Source organism: Adiantum capillus-veneris, chromosome 1, assembly GCF_014529385.1.
Source record: "Adiantum capillus-veneris isolate H3 chromosome 1, ASM1452938v2, whole genome shotgun sequence".
NCBI classification, from domain to species: Eukaryota; Viridiplantae; Streptophyta; class Polypodiopsida; order Polypodiales; family Pteridaceae; genus Adiantum; species Adiantum capillus-veneris.
In genome coordinates this window covers 15080363-15095836 of record NC_140931.1, presented here as the reverse complement: position 1 = coordinate 15095836, position 15474 = coordinate 15080363, and positions in this window count along the sequence as shown.

Genomic DNA, 15474 nt, shown 5'->3' with positions numbered 1-15474 from the left:
ACTCCAATCTGAGCAGGTGACTCTGGCTACCTACAAATGTTGCCCCGAGCCTCGATCTAAGCTCTGATACCAGTTGAAGGAGTACGAGCAGAAGTGCGACGCGAGAGAGAGTGCGAGAAGAAGAGCACGATGATATGGTGAACTCACTCTACTGTAATGTGTAGAGCATAGTGAGTTCTTATTAGGTTTTTACAAAAGAATATGTGTACATACTTGGCGGCCCGCCCACTTACCTGGGCGACCACATTGGGCTTTATACCCCAACAGCTCCATGGTTAGCAAATGTGGAGAGATTTCCCATGGTTTTTGGACCATGTGGATGGGGAATTTTTTGAAGACGAAGCTGAAGCATACAATGGTAAGTAATGTTTTTCTTGTTCAACTAATGTGTTTGGTTTGCTATAGTGTCCTCACTTTTTTTTTGGACTTACAACATTGCACAAGAAGGTTAATGGTAAGGCAAAAGTGGAAGTGTCACCATCAATAAGCCTCCCACCGATGCCATTTTCCCTAGTACGACCAAGGGACGTCAAAGCCAAAAAACTGTAGTGGACATACCTTAACAAGATAAGATGAGAGGACGACTAGTCATTAGTGATTTTCAAAGTTCTCTGAGGAGTTTCATAGTGGAAGGAGCAAGCATGAAGGTGGCGGGTCAAATTATGAGTAGGGTGATTTCGAATGTCACTTGGAGTCTGTCACGGCTAGGGACTTGCTACGCGCCGTGTGCGAGCCACAAAGGCTCCTAGCACACAGTCATACAATAGACAAGCTCACAAGGAAGAACGGTGTGTCACTCACCTTCCTGCGTAGTTGCGAATGAAGGATTCCCGTGCCGTGAAGAAGAGGGAGACGCCGCTACGCCGTGCTCAACCGCCTCGCCGCCGCAACGCTCGATGACACACACACTCTCACACTCTCTCTCACACGTACACACACACACATACACAAGGAGATGGTGAAGGAGAAGGTGGAGATGGAGTAAGAGCGGCTTCTATTGGACAATGAGAGAATGAGTAAAAATTAGGTTTAGTGGCTTTTATATGAGCTCACCCCATTCACACTTGGGCGCCCATACTTAGCCAACTAACTCCTTGAATATTCCAGTTAGAGTGCGCCTGTCATCGGCGATCACCCTTACCCTGTTCTTATTGGTCCGACAAGCTCGGTACCTGACTCTAAACAATACAACGTTTATAGATCATAGGGTGTCTGTGTGCCGTGAGGGTTAACATGCCCCCCTTCCTGATGTAGATTCCGTCCTCGGAAGCTATCCAGTTGAAGCTCGTTCGTCGAGATGGAAGAGCAGTCGGCATGGATGTGCGTAGCCTTCTTTAATCACTGCAAAATCAAACAACATTGCCACAGTAATTGCATTCTCATATACAATTAAAAATCATATGCAATAGACAGACAAATTGATTGGTTAGATATTCAGACAATTTGTCAGCAATAAACATTAAATTGCAATATAATCAAATGCATAAATAGATGTAAAGGTAAAAAATTAAACAAGTCCGGGGTCGCTAATTTAACGGTCAAAAGGCACTAGAGCTCGACTATTAATACCATGGGTAACTTCTCAATTTTCTCTGGTCAATTAAGTTGTTTAATCGTGAGAGCCAAGTATTTGATGTTCGAGGGCTGACTAGAGGCTATACCTAGAAGACCTTGTAGTTAAGCTACGATAAAAGGAATTTCTCATGAAATCATCGCCTGACTGATTACCTTTTCTTTGACCCCCCCAAAGTCTTTTCACATTGATTCAATTTTGATGTGTGTGCTTATTTTGTATGCCTTGGGTTTTTGCTTTTTAAGGAAAAGCGCCCACACTGGGAACCTCTAGGGCTCTAGTACCATAGGCGATACATGTGCGTGAAGTACCAATTTAAGCAGGGATTTCTCTTCCAGCTTAAAATTTTACATTGTGGCACTTTGATTTTTTGTTTGTTCATTTTCAACATTTTAATTTTGTAACTTTGGGGGGTCATATAACACTGTTACCCTCCCAAGGCTCATCACATTAGTAAACTCCCTTTATAATACTTAAGCTAAAGGTCAATAGGGCTAAGCCCACTAGAAAGCCCTAGTACATTTCACACAATGCTGCCTAAATCGGATTAAGAACCTAAGTAACCATTGCGTATTAGGAAGGCATTCCCCATGGTATTAAGAGAAGATTTCTAATACATAGCTTGGTCAAACTAGCTTAGTCGGACTGCTTGATTTTTAAACCTAGACAAGTGATTATGACAAAACATTACATTGAATTAAATGTTTGATACTAAGCAAATGCGCTGAATATTATGCTACCAATCACAATCAAAGCAGACAAACATGGATGCAAAAAGATAAGGGCAATGTTAATGGATATAAAACACTTGTTTGTGTTGATGGTCGCGCTTGATTTGAAGTGTGAACGAGAGAAAGGTTCCATGAAGGTCCAAATCCTATCAATAGCAACACGCTCCTGTACACACTAGGAAACAAAAGGAATACCTCCAGGGGGCACATTAGTGGGAAAAGGTACCAACACTTATTGAACACAACAAAAAACATAAGGAACCCTAACCTAATTATTTGTACTCCCCCTAAAAAGTCAAGGGAATAGGATATTGTAGAGGTTGGGGGGAAACCCTAAGGCTAAACCCCTATCCTCGTCGTCGAGATAAACAAAGTCATCATCCATGAGACCATATGTGCCATCCGTGTAGTCACGTAAATTTTCTTCTTCATCATAGGTGCCCATGTTTACTAAAAAGGTCACTAGACGCCTATAGTCATCTTGGTCAAAAGGGTAGGCTTGTGCAATGGGAGAAACGCTCTCTACTAAGTATGGATCAGACATGGTCAAGAGACGTATCAGCCATTCTAACTCCTCAAAATTCCTCTCACATGCTATCGTACCTATCAAATCCCATTCACATGCAAGCACTGGAAAGATCATGTGAAGCATTTGTGAAAAGTAACGAGGGTACCTCTCACCCAAGGCAGGAGTGGATGACTCTAGCGTACTAGCCATATCTGTACACGCAAATAGATGATGGTTAGAGTGCAAATATTACAAGGGTCGTGTTCTTGTGCATAATTTGTTTTTATTATTTTGCGTTATGGCTCTTGCTCTTTTACTTTTTTATCTTGTTTTTGTGAGTATAAGGCTTTATATATACATTCCCTAAGATTGGAGATTGAGAGGTCAGGGAGGAAGGTTGAGAGGGAAGCAAGTGAATGATGGATGTCAGCAAACACTCCCCCCTTCCTTGGGTAGATCATACTTTTTGGAATGATGTCGTCACCTTTTGAAACCAATTGTTCCAGGTTGTTATGGGTAAAGGCTTTAACCAATAGTTTTCGATCGCCCTATGTGTTTCATCTAGTTGCAAGGGTGGTAAGGTACTCTCCCATGATTTTATTTGCAACATTGTTGGAGGTGGTGAATCTACAACGGGAGGTGCAAACTCTTTCTTGCTTGTATGGATATGTACAATGGTAGGTGGAGGTTGTGTCGAAGCTTCTATTTCCGTATACGAACTACATGAAGAGCAAGAAGCTTCATTTGCTTTTCCTGTTCCTGAGCTAGGTGGAACAAATCGTTCTTTCTTTGGTACCCAAACTAGCTCTGGAGTTGGTATGTCGCATTCCGTGATTTTTTCCTTTCCACGATTTTCAATTTGTTTTGGAGCCACAGGATTTGGTTTACATGGGCCAGGTGACAGGTAAGAGTACAATTTACGTTTGGGCACCCAGATTTGATCATTTCCTTTATAGTATCCTTGGCCTTTTAATAGTCGTTTAGGAATCCAACGCCACGTTTTCTTATATTTCTTGGAGCGAGTGGGACGTTTCTTACGAGGCTTCCGTTTTTTAGCATCAGCCATGGTTACTAAAGAAGCTTTAGGGACCCACTTGTATGCTTTCTTTGTTATATTAGGATGGTTCTTGTGTGTCTCAAGCTTTCTTTCAACTACATCAGTTGAAGATCTAGAGAGTTGGGCTATGGGGACGTATGGTTCAACCTCCTGGACATGCAATGTCTTGGGTTTTATTTCCTTAGGCAATATCTCAGGGACTATGGCTTGAGTGGTAGGGATAAGAGTTGGTTTTTGCGTTGTGACACCTCCAGTCCCCCAATCAATAGTGCATTTGGTGGCTATCATCCACGTGCGTCCTAGGTTTATATTACCCTCCATAGTTCCAGTAGGCATGACCAAAAAGTCTTGAGCTACAATTCCATTGTCATAACTGACAGAAGTGTGCCAGATTCCAAAAACCGTAGTTTTTTTCTTGTTGACACCCTTGACTTGGATAATACTCTCAGATAGAGGTGGCTTCTCTAACTGACACCACACCCCATAGGATAGCAGATTATATTTAGCACCCGTGTCCAATAAGGCGCTATATAGTACTTTTCCATAGGCACTATTTAACTCAATAGGGTATCGTAGAGGTGTGTCAGAGTCCAACCAATCCTCTTCGATTTCCACATGGAATGCATTTGTGACTCCAAGGTTAGCCTCTCGTTTTTGTCTTATACGTTGTTGTCGCTCCTTAGCGTCAGCTTGAGCTTGTATCTTCTTTAACTCGGTTTGTCCTTTGGCGGCCTTCTTTTGATGAATGGCCCGTAGTTCTTCTTGGCTTAAAGGATCATAATATCTTTTGAATTTACTCCCATTGAGGAATCCCATGGTTTCAACTCCATCAAGAGTTTCCACACGAAGGGTACCTAGTGGGGTAATTTCACATACTCTATATGGTCCTTTACCAGCATATTTCAACTTTTTCTTCTCTTTACGTACTCCATACATAAGGAATTTATCACCAACTTTGATGTCCTTGTCCTTCACATGGCGATCAAACCACTTCTTTCTCCTATCCTTTTCCACAAGAGCATTTTGCACAGCCAACTGTCTCTCTTCGTCTAGTTTTTCTAAGATATACAAATGTTCAGTTAAGGGGTTACCATTCCATCCTTCTTGCGAAGCTACCCTAAGACTAGGAATGACAAACTCCCAAGGCATAACCGCTTCTTGCCCGTATACCATTTTGAATGGCGTACAATTAATAGCCACTTTATAAGCAGTACGATAAGCCCATAGAGCAGATGTCAACTTCAAATCCCAATCAGTGCGATGAGCTTCTACCGTCTTGGTTAAAATAGAGATTAGAGTCTTGTTGGTGCTCTCGGCTTGTCCATTAGCTTGCGGGTAATAAGGTGTAGACTTATGGTGGGATATCATAAAGGTCGTGGTAAGCTCTCTTATTACCTCATTTATAAAATGGGTACCATTATCACTAACAATTTCAAAAGGGCAACCAAATCTTGTGATAATGTTCTCATAAAGAAACTTAGCTGTTGTCCTCGCGTCAGCTTTTTGTGAAGCCTTAGCTTCAACCCACTTTGTTACATAGTCTGTAGCAACTAGAATATATCGAGATTGAGTGTTGCGAGCCGCGGGACTAATTGGACCTACAAAGTCTAAGCCCCATTTTTCAAATGGTTGGGTTACTTTAATAGGATGTAAGGGCATTCTGTCTTTGCGCTGTGTGGTCTTGTAACGTTGGCACTCATCACACCCTTTTGTAAAAAGTGATGCATCCTTAAATAAAGTTGGCCACCAATAGCCTGATTGCAGCACCTTTCTAGCAGTCAGGTCTCCTGAAAAATGTCCTCCTGCTATGCCCATATGTGCTTCTTGCAAGATATACAAATATTCATCCTCGCGGGCACAACGCCTAAGAATATCGTCCTTGCCTAGTCTATACAGAGTTCCGGCAATCAAACAATAGGGTTCACATTCTTTTACTAGCCTTTGAGCGATATCCTTACGAAGTTCCTTGGGTGGAAAACCATTAACTAAAAAGTTAACAATGTTCTCACTCCATTCAGGCATAGTCTCAACTATGAATAGGGAAGTATCGGGTAATTCATCATCAACTCCTGTAGGGGCTTCACCATTGGGTATGCGAGACAAATGATCAGCCATGACGTGCCTTTTACCGGGTCTCACTACAATCGTGAAATCAAACTCTAGAAGAATGAACAACCATCGTGTGATTCTTCCTGTGGAGCATGGCTTGTTTACCAGATACAGCAACGCTTGATGATCCACATAAAATACAAACTTGTTTGCCAGAAGGTAGTAGCGAAATTTCTTTACTGCATAAACCATTGCTAAACCTTCTCACTCTGTAGTGGTGTAGTTCCTTTTAGCATCGTTCAATTGACGGCTTGCAAAGCTAATGGGATAGTCCAATTTATGTTCTCCTGGTTGAGTGAGAACACACCCAATAGCAAAGTTTGATGCATCAATATGCACATGGAAAATGACATCCCAGTTAGGTGTCCTTAAAATCAGAGCACTTGCTAGTGTTTTCTTCAATTGTTCATAGGCCTGGTCACACTCTTCAGTCCATTTAAATTCAATGAGAAGCTTGTACAAAGGACGTGCTATCTCAGCGAAAAATAAAATAAACCGTCGATAATAACCCACGTGTCCCATGAACCTTTGAACTCCCTTGTAATTGGTTGGTGGTGGTAACTCTAGAATCACTTTAATTTTGCTCTCATCGGTTGAGATACCATTCTTAGATACTATATGCCCTAAAATAACTCTATGCTTGACCCAAAATTGGCATTTGAACGGGTTCAATGAGATACGATATAACCTACACTTTTCAAACACCTTCCGCAAACATGATAGATGTTCTTTCCAAGAAGAGTAAACACAAAGGTCGTCTAAGAAAGCTTCACAAAACTCTCTCAAATATTCTTTAAAAGCAGTGTTTATTAATCGTTGGAATGTAGCAGGGGCATTTGTTAAGCCAAAAGCCATCACACGAAATGCAAACACGCCAAATTCTGTGATGAAGGCAATTTTAGCTTGGTCCTCTAGCACTATCGTGATTTGGTTGTAGCCTGAGTACCCATCTAGAAAGCTATAAGCTTCCTTGCCTGCAACTCTTTCGAGTACATGTTCGGAATATGGTAGGGGGTAATGGTCTCTTCTAGTAGCTGCATTAACTTTTTTGAGGTCCACGCACACCCTGAGTTTCCCATTCTTTTTTGGCACGATAACTATTGGAGACACCCATTCAGAGTGTTCAATAGGATATATGAACACTCATTTGATAAGCTTTTCTAGTTCTTCTTGAATGATCTTTGCGTACTTAGGATTCATCGGGTAGGGTCTTTGTTGTACGGGCTTCGCAGTGCTAATCATAGGGATTGTATGTTGGACCACAGAAGGTGGAACACCTTTCATATCATGGTATGTCCAAGCGAATATGTCCTTGAATTCCTTCAGAAGCTCTTTGAGGACCGCCTCTTCAACTTCTGTGAGGTCTTGGGCAATAAAAACAGGTTTTGATTCTTCACCGGGGCCGGCTAATTCTATTTCTTTAACTATTGCTGGACCATCATAGATTCCATTATCCCCATCGATAGGTATTCTTTGGGCTTTTGTGTACACAACCTTTGCTTCCCCTGTGGTGTAAGATTTGAAATGTTCTGGTGCAGGATGCAAGTCTGTGGATTCTGGTTGTGCTTTGGTCTGTGCTTCTATTTCTGCTTTCTTGTGTTGTCGAGCTAACTCTTGGTTTTGACGCCTCCTTGCAGTGCGGCTCAACTTTGGCTTGTCTATGATCTCTAATTGGGCTATGTCATGGGGTCGTGGTCTACACCACATAACATTTTGGAGATATTCACCCCAATCGTCTACCAATTTTCGATGAGCATCACATGCTCCTATATAACTGAGCCATTCTGCTGAGGATCTCTTCTTTTTTATCCTAGCACGTACATTGGCTCGATATCGACGCCTCTTAAAGTTTTTCTTTTTCTTATTTGAGACCTGCTTTTGATTTGCATTTAGATCTGGCTCACTAAAGGAGTCCTCGTTGGTGTCCTCTTCACTCTCGGAGGAGCTATCATCGGTTGATGTGCTCGGTCCTTCCGAATGTTTTAACTCTGAACTTGCTCCACTCTCTAATTCATGAGATTCAGAATCCGTTTCACTCTGGGAGTCCGTGTCTGAGTCGTGTTGGTCAAAGTCTTCTATTGAGCTATCGGTGTCACTATCAGATTGGTCTACAATTGCCTTGCCCTTAGAAGATGCATGTATGGCACTTATCATGTTTAGAGGTGCAATTTGTGGTACCTCTTCCCCCTCTGGTGTGACCCAAGTGGTTCCTCTATTTCCCCAGGTATCTATGGTTGCAGCTAGGTGTACCCAGTCTACGTTGTTTGATTCCATCATACCCGGTAACACATCCATGTAAGGAGAATCTTGGCCAATGTCTGTATCCTTCTTACAAGTGTAACAATATTGTAGTGGGGCCGAGTGAACTGTGGTGTCAGAGCGATGATCAATAATGGTTTTACTCCCTAAGGGGTGTACCTTACCAGTCACCAAATCAACTCTAAGGACAGAGTCTTGGAATTGCAAATAGACATGATTTTTAGACCAATCATGAACCATTTGTGCTTCCCTCATGAATGGTCGTCCTAAAATCATTTCAGATGACATAAGGTGTTTAGAGAAATCCATTACAATGAACGTATGTCGTACCTTGTGTCCTAGAACTTTGATCTTAAGATCCTTGAGCATCCCCATAGGTTTGGCTATGGTACCATTTGCCATCTTTACCACAATGTTAGTAACACTGAGGCGGGGTTTTCCCATGGATTCCCAACAATCTTTTGTAACGATGCTAACTCCCGCACCACCATCAAGAATTCCCTTTATAGTTAATCCCTTGGTAGTGATGGGTAGGGTCGCATTAGACTCGTCGCCTTCAAAATACTGCCCTAATTCGTTAATGGGTACCTCGATCACAGACTCGTGTCCATCTAAGTCAAGTGATTGCACATGATTTTCCTCATCAATCATAATCGAGTCAGGCCTACTTGGTTGCGCAAATTGCGGTAATCCCGTTTGTAGCTCTCCGTTAAGGAATGCTCGAAGTGCAAGGAATAACTCAGGATCTCCATACAGCTTTGCTATGATCGTGGTTCGGACCTCAGAAGACATGAAGTCCACTAGTTTGGCAACATTCATTGGCATTTTGCAGGGTGTAGGTCCTTGACTAGGAACTGGTGATGATGGAATCTCATATTCCTCAATGGGATCAGGTATTCCTTCGTTAAACATCTTTTCCAACAAGAAAGGTGTATGCTCACTTTCTGATGTCCCGTCCTCACTCCCTTCTTGGATGATACTAGATATGGCTAACGGTCTATGGTTCATGTGGGGTGGATGAACTTGCGTGGGAAACACTGTGTCATGAATTTTGACATGCATGGGTTCTGGTTCTAGTTTCCTTTGAGTCTCCTCCACTAAACCTCTTAGATGTTTCACCTGCTCAATTTCGTCTACTGGGTTTGGGTACGTCCCAATCTTCTTTTTATGATTCTTCCCTTTTTGCCCCTGCAGTTTATCTTGGGGGTCTTGGATTGGATTTGGAACACTTGTGGTGTTTTCAGAGGCTCTTTATGGTTTTCTCTTATTCGGTTTTCATTTGGTTCCATGGTACGGTTTTCTTTGTCGGTCTTTCCCTTTGTGGTATTGGTTCTAGTCTCCATTGTCTCGATTGAATCTGAATCATCCTCGAGGTCATTCATATACACGGGGTCATCTCCTGTTCCTATGTTTGTTTTGGAACTTGGCTTTGAATTTCCCGTATTCTGCGACCTCTTCCTTCGTGTCTTCTTTTTCTTTGCTTGGATAACTGACGCGGTATCTCTCTCTTCGAGGATATGGCCTGGCCCTTGAAGCATGGACCGTGTAATCGCATAAGTGGGTGCGACGGGTGGTATTGGCGATGTCACACTAGCAATTTCGACCAAATTTAGGGGTGTGATTTTAGGCGCATTTGGGTTATAGGGGCATTGGGCAATCAAGTGATCTATGCCACAACGATTACATGTGAGTATTGGCATTGCAGACGTGCTCCCTTGATTCATTTGCATATGTGCAGCATTCTTTTGCAGCCTAATAGGGCACTCCGCTGCCCGATGTGGTCCACCACACTCGTAGCATTGAAGAGGTGGCCTCCTAGCCTGGGTGTTGATATTTTGACCTCTGGATGCGAGAGCAGCAGCTTGATAAACCGGCTTGACTTGCCCCCAACAATCTTCCATGTAGTATATAGGACACTCTTCCAATGTATCAAGTTCGTAGGCAATACTAGTGTCTATTTCCTCCTCACAGCCATCTGCATAAGCATTAGATGGCTTACAACCCACTTGGTTCATAGGGGCGACTCTTGGATGCGGGGGCTGTGGTCCTAGCACAGGAGGTGGTAGCGGTGTAGCTTGTACAACATTTTGAGATCTAGGGACCATGTGTTGCGGTAGTTGCTCAACAGGTGGAGCAGGCATCAATACAGGAGCTCGAGGCGCATCCGTCCAGGCTACAGGTGGTCTATTTTCCATCATACGTTTGATCATTAAACAATCCTTAGCTTGGTGACCATACCTACCACATGCGTTGCAAGTTCCATTAAATTTTACTCTAAACGTAGGGCACTCACTAGTGCTATGTGGACCTAAGCAAATGGAACACCATTGTTGCTCCCTTCTTGGATACATGTGACTATTTTGAGGGGGTCGATTATCCTTAAGAGACTCTTGGATTGCCTTGGTGAGGTCTGTTCGACTTGTTGCAAAGGGTTATGCACAACAAAAAGGCATAGATTATGAAGAGACTTTATCTCCCACTTGTCGTATGACTACTGTATGTTTTGTATGTGCATTGGCAGCTCATTTTGGTTGGGATGTACATCAATCAGACATTGTTACTGCTTTCTTGAATGGTGACATATTTGAGGAAGTTTATGTAACGCAGCCTTGCAGTTTTGTCATAAAAGGACAAGAAGACAAAGTGTGCAGATTTAAGAGGCTTTGTATGGGTTGAAGCAATCTCCTTGTGCTTGGTATGAGAAAGCTGACACTCATTTGGTCAAACGAGGCTGTCGTAACAGTCCAATAGAAAGCACATTGTATGTAAAGCGTGAGGGTGATGTACTTCTCATTGTGGTTCTTTATGTCAATGATTTGATGATCACTGGACAAAATGAGAGACATATTGCTGAATTTAAGGCTGATTTGAATGCTAATTTCAAGATGAAAGATTTGGGGCTGTTGCATCATTACTTGGGTATACAGTTTAAGCAGTGTGATGGTGGTATTGCCATATGTTAGAAAGGCTACATAGAGAGATTGCTATGTAGGTTTGGAGTTGAGGATTGCAAACCTATTGCCACTCCCATGGAAATAGGTTTGAAGTTGAGTCTACATGATGCTGGAGATCCTGTTGATGTCACTCTTTATCAAACTGCTGTTGGCTGCATCATTTATGTATGCAACACGAGGCCGGATATTCAGTTTGCAGTCTCACAGGTCAGCGGATTTATGCATAGCCCAGGGTCTAAGCATTGGCAGGCTGTCAAGAGGATTTTCCGCTACCTTAGTGGCACTTTACATCTTGGCTTGTTTTATCCCAAGGGGGGATCATTGCCGCCAGACTTACATGCTTTTTTGGACTCAGATTGGGCTGTTTGTTTTGACACGCGAGTGTCCACAAGTGGTTTTTGTTTCATGCTTGGCACTTCATGTATATCATGGTTGAGCAAGAAGCAACCTACTGTGGCCACTTGGAGTTGTGAGGCTGAGTATAGGGCAGTCTTCACAACTATGGTTGATGTGTATGGCTCAGACGCCTTATGGCTGATTTGGGTGGACAGGAGATTGCCAACACTATCTACACTGACAGTCAGAGCGCATTGACAGTTGCAAGGAACCCAGTTTTTCATGCTCGCACAAAGCACATTGAGGTGCATTACCACTATGTCAGGGAGAGGCTCTCAGCAGGAGAGATCAACTTGGCTTATGTGCCAACACAGGACAACCTTGCAGATCTTTTCACAAGGGCATTGTCTCGTGAGAATCTTGAAGCTTTCCGCACAGCTTTGGGCTTACTCCCCTTTGTGGACTGATCATGTCCTCAGGGCATGGAACTTCCCTTTACTCATGTGCTAGCTCTCGTTCACCACACCACTCCAAGGGGGATTTGTTACCATATACATGTGGTATTGATGTGTGTGAACACACTAGGACCGCCGGGGCATTTTTTCCCTCTTTAGGAGGTTTTTCCCCTCGAGCATTGTATATACGCCCATCACTCTAGGGCTATCTATCTTTCCATTGCACACTAAGTAACACACTCTCTATTGTGTGCCTTGCGATTCCTTTGTCTTCTCCAACCTGTGTGCGTTTCTCTGCAACCTAATTCCAACAAAGAGGGTCTAACATTGCTCGGTTGATTATAGTTTCTGTTGATCTTGCTAGTAGCTCAATAATGGTTAAGCCAAAGGCAAGCCCCGAGAGAAACATGGGGGCATCATCATTAGCACCTTCATGTGCAAAATCAAAGTGGTCAATATTCATTCTACTCTCTTGGTTATTATCAGCCATGCTAATTAAACTTAAGTATAAAATTACTTTGTGCCAAAAACCTTAGTCGCTACTCTTCTTTACCTTTGAAAATTAGTTCTCAAGGATCCACACCCGTGGTTTAGACATTGTTGATTGCAAAGACTAGTGGAGAGGGTCTAACATTGCTTGGTTGATTATAGTTCCTTTCGATCTTGCTAGTATCTCAATAATGGTTAAGCCAAAAGCAAGCCCCTAGAGACGCCACTATTAAGACTACAATTCCCAATGGTGTACCCAATCCCCTCTCTAATAGGAATTTGTATTATAGTTTCTCCCATCAAGAGAGACTTGGTACAATACAATCTTTGTGCTCCTTGTGACCTACATGATGCAATTAATATGGAAAGCTTCATGCATCACAAGCATAACATAAACTTTGTAGAAAGCATAAACTATCCCAAGCCTCAGTCCCAAGGCCTCAAACGCCTTCAAAGGTGGAGGGAGCTAGTGGGGAATGAGGGTAGGGAAGAGGAAGAAGAAACATAACATAGGAGAAAGAAATAGTCCCTCACTTATCATCACTCTTCTTGCTAGCATACATAATAGCATAGTAATGAAGATGGAGAAGATGGAAAGCTTAAGCGTTGAAGCATGGATCTTGGTTGGATTTGCATTTCATAGCCAAGAGTGTTGGTGTAGGCTCTCACTTCTCAACAAGCTTGGAGAAGGAGGTGGAGTCCCTCTACTTTCACCAAGTGAAATACTTGAAAAAAACGAGTTTGTGAGAGTTGTATACCCCCACAGAACACCCCTTGCTTGCTTTGGGCGAGTTCTACTTTTTGTTCATGCCTCAAGCTCACTGGGCCCCTCTCCCGCTAGCCAATCACATACAACATGCATTTCAAGCACATGGGTAGTGTTTGGACAAGTGTCCTCGTTATCCCTTTGAGAGAGAGCCTGAAAATATCTAGATATTTTTGAATGGAACTAGAAGCTCATTGGACCTCTCTTTAGCGCATCCAATAGCATTCAAGCACACCATGTGGCTAAACATAGGGAGAGTCTGACATGTGTCCATGTGCCCCTTGAGAAAAGGGGGTGCCCTTTGGGTGAATGGAGGTTTAATCAAATATTCCCCTAACTTTGGGGCTTCCCCCCTCCTTTTGTAGGGTCTCCTTTTGACTCAAGCACCTTACCCCCCATGAATGGGAAGATTCTTAAGCACTTTTCTCATCAAGCATGACAAGCACCTCAAGCACCTTAGTCATCAAGCACGACAAGCACCTCAAGCACCTTAGTCATGAAGCACGCTAAGCACTTCAAGCTTAGGTCGGGTTCCCACCTCAAGCTCAGCCGTAGCTTGCCTAAGGTCAAAGGACTTTTAACACTAACCTTTGGAGGTCTTTAATGAAGCTAACCCTAAGGTCTTTAAGCTCCATTAGATGCACGTTGCTCTTTGATAAACTATCTTCTTTTGGACCCCTATTGAGATGTAACCATGTCTCCTCTTGGTCCCCTGTTGAGATAAGTCTAGAAGCACTTATTGCACATTGCTCTTTGGTAGACCGTCTCCTTTTGAACCCCTATTGAGATGCAACCATCTCTCCTTTTGGCCCCCTGCTGAGATAGGTCTAGAAGCACATGTCTCTATTCTAACTCTTGTTCTCGTTTATTCTCCCACATTAAATGATCAGTTTAATATGAGAAAATCATTTGGGTTAGCTAGATATTAGATTTTATGACAATTTTGTATTGTAGCAGGCTTCAAGTGATCCAACATTTGATTGGGTCTCTCTCACACTCCGGCAAAATAGAGCCTGATCACCGGCTTGGAGGGGTGTGACTTGTGTGGGCAGACCTTCCCACACATTATAAACTTGATGCCGGCATTGGTGGCATACCGTGATGGAATGCATTCTCTGTTGAGATCATTGCTAGTGTGTTCACGTTCGCTGTAAAAAAGTTTTTTCTATCGGATGATGAAATAGTCATGGCGTGACGAGCAGACCACTTGGAATTCATCACCGAGGAGGCCCGCTTGCACGATTTTGACCATCTTTGTATCATTTTTCTTGAGATGGTGTCACGCACATACGTTGTGATAGATAACTTCACAGATCCAGTAAGTTCTCAACCATTTCTCCACGAATTTCATGGTTGGTAGATATTGGTGTGTTTATTGTTTAAAATAGTACCAATATTGCAGGTCGATACCTTACTGCTGGTCATGTTCACACTTAAAATTGAAGCCCTTCCAGTGATTCCACTATATGATCGTCAAGCAGGATATGTGGCAACTGACAATGATGGGTTCAAGTTTGATAGTGACATGATCCGTCAGCCACCGGGACTTGCCATAGATGCTAGATGCCCTTGGAGCACCATTTTGGCTTGGAGTGGAGAAGAGCGAGTTCTTTAATCGATAAGTCAAGGAGGGTACTTTTATGCTCGGGTTTTTCCATTGGACTAGTACGCTAATGTGCCGTTGAAATGTCCTCTACTGTTTGTGCTATTATGGTTGGGGATACAGTTTTGGATTGGCTTGCAAGTTTTGTTGGCTTGGCAATGGAGTGCAAGCATCTAAAACAACATTGCATCAACATTGATCGGGATAAGAAATTATTTTTGACACATATTCAACTACAACAATGACTTTCTAGTGGTCTAGGATCGACTCTTCATATGGGCGAGGTATAATGTAGAGCACAATCACAGGCACCCTCGTCTCCTTTATGTCACCAAGAGTTGGTTGTGCCATCTGTTCCTCCTTCAAGTAGACCTCTAAATATAGTTCAAGGTTGGCCAAGCCATGGCCAACCGCTCTATCGACCACTATTTTCCACATGTCCCAGTACCACAACCCCCACTCGCACACGTCCCCTTGTAGCGCAACCCCCACAGGATTTGCGGCCACTGGGAACTCAAATCGTGACTTGTATTGATTACTCCATATGAACTTATTCTCTATGTAATGGCACACCAAAAATTATTGGTTGGTCATCGATTATTGGTTGGTCATCGTATGTTTTAATTTTTGATGA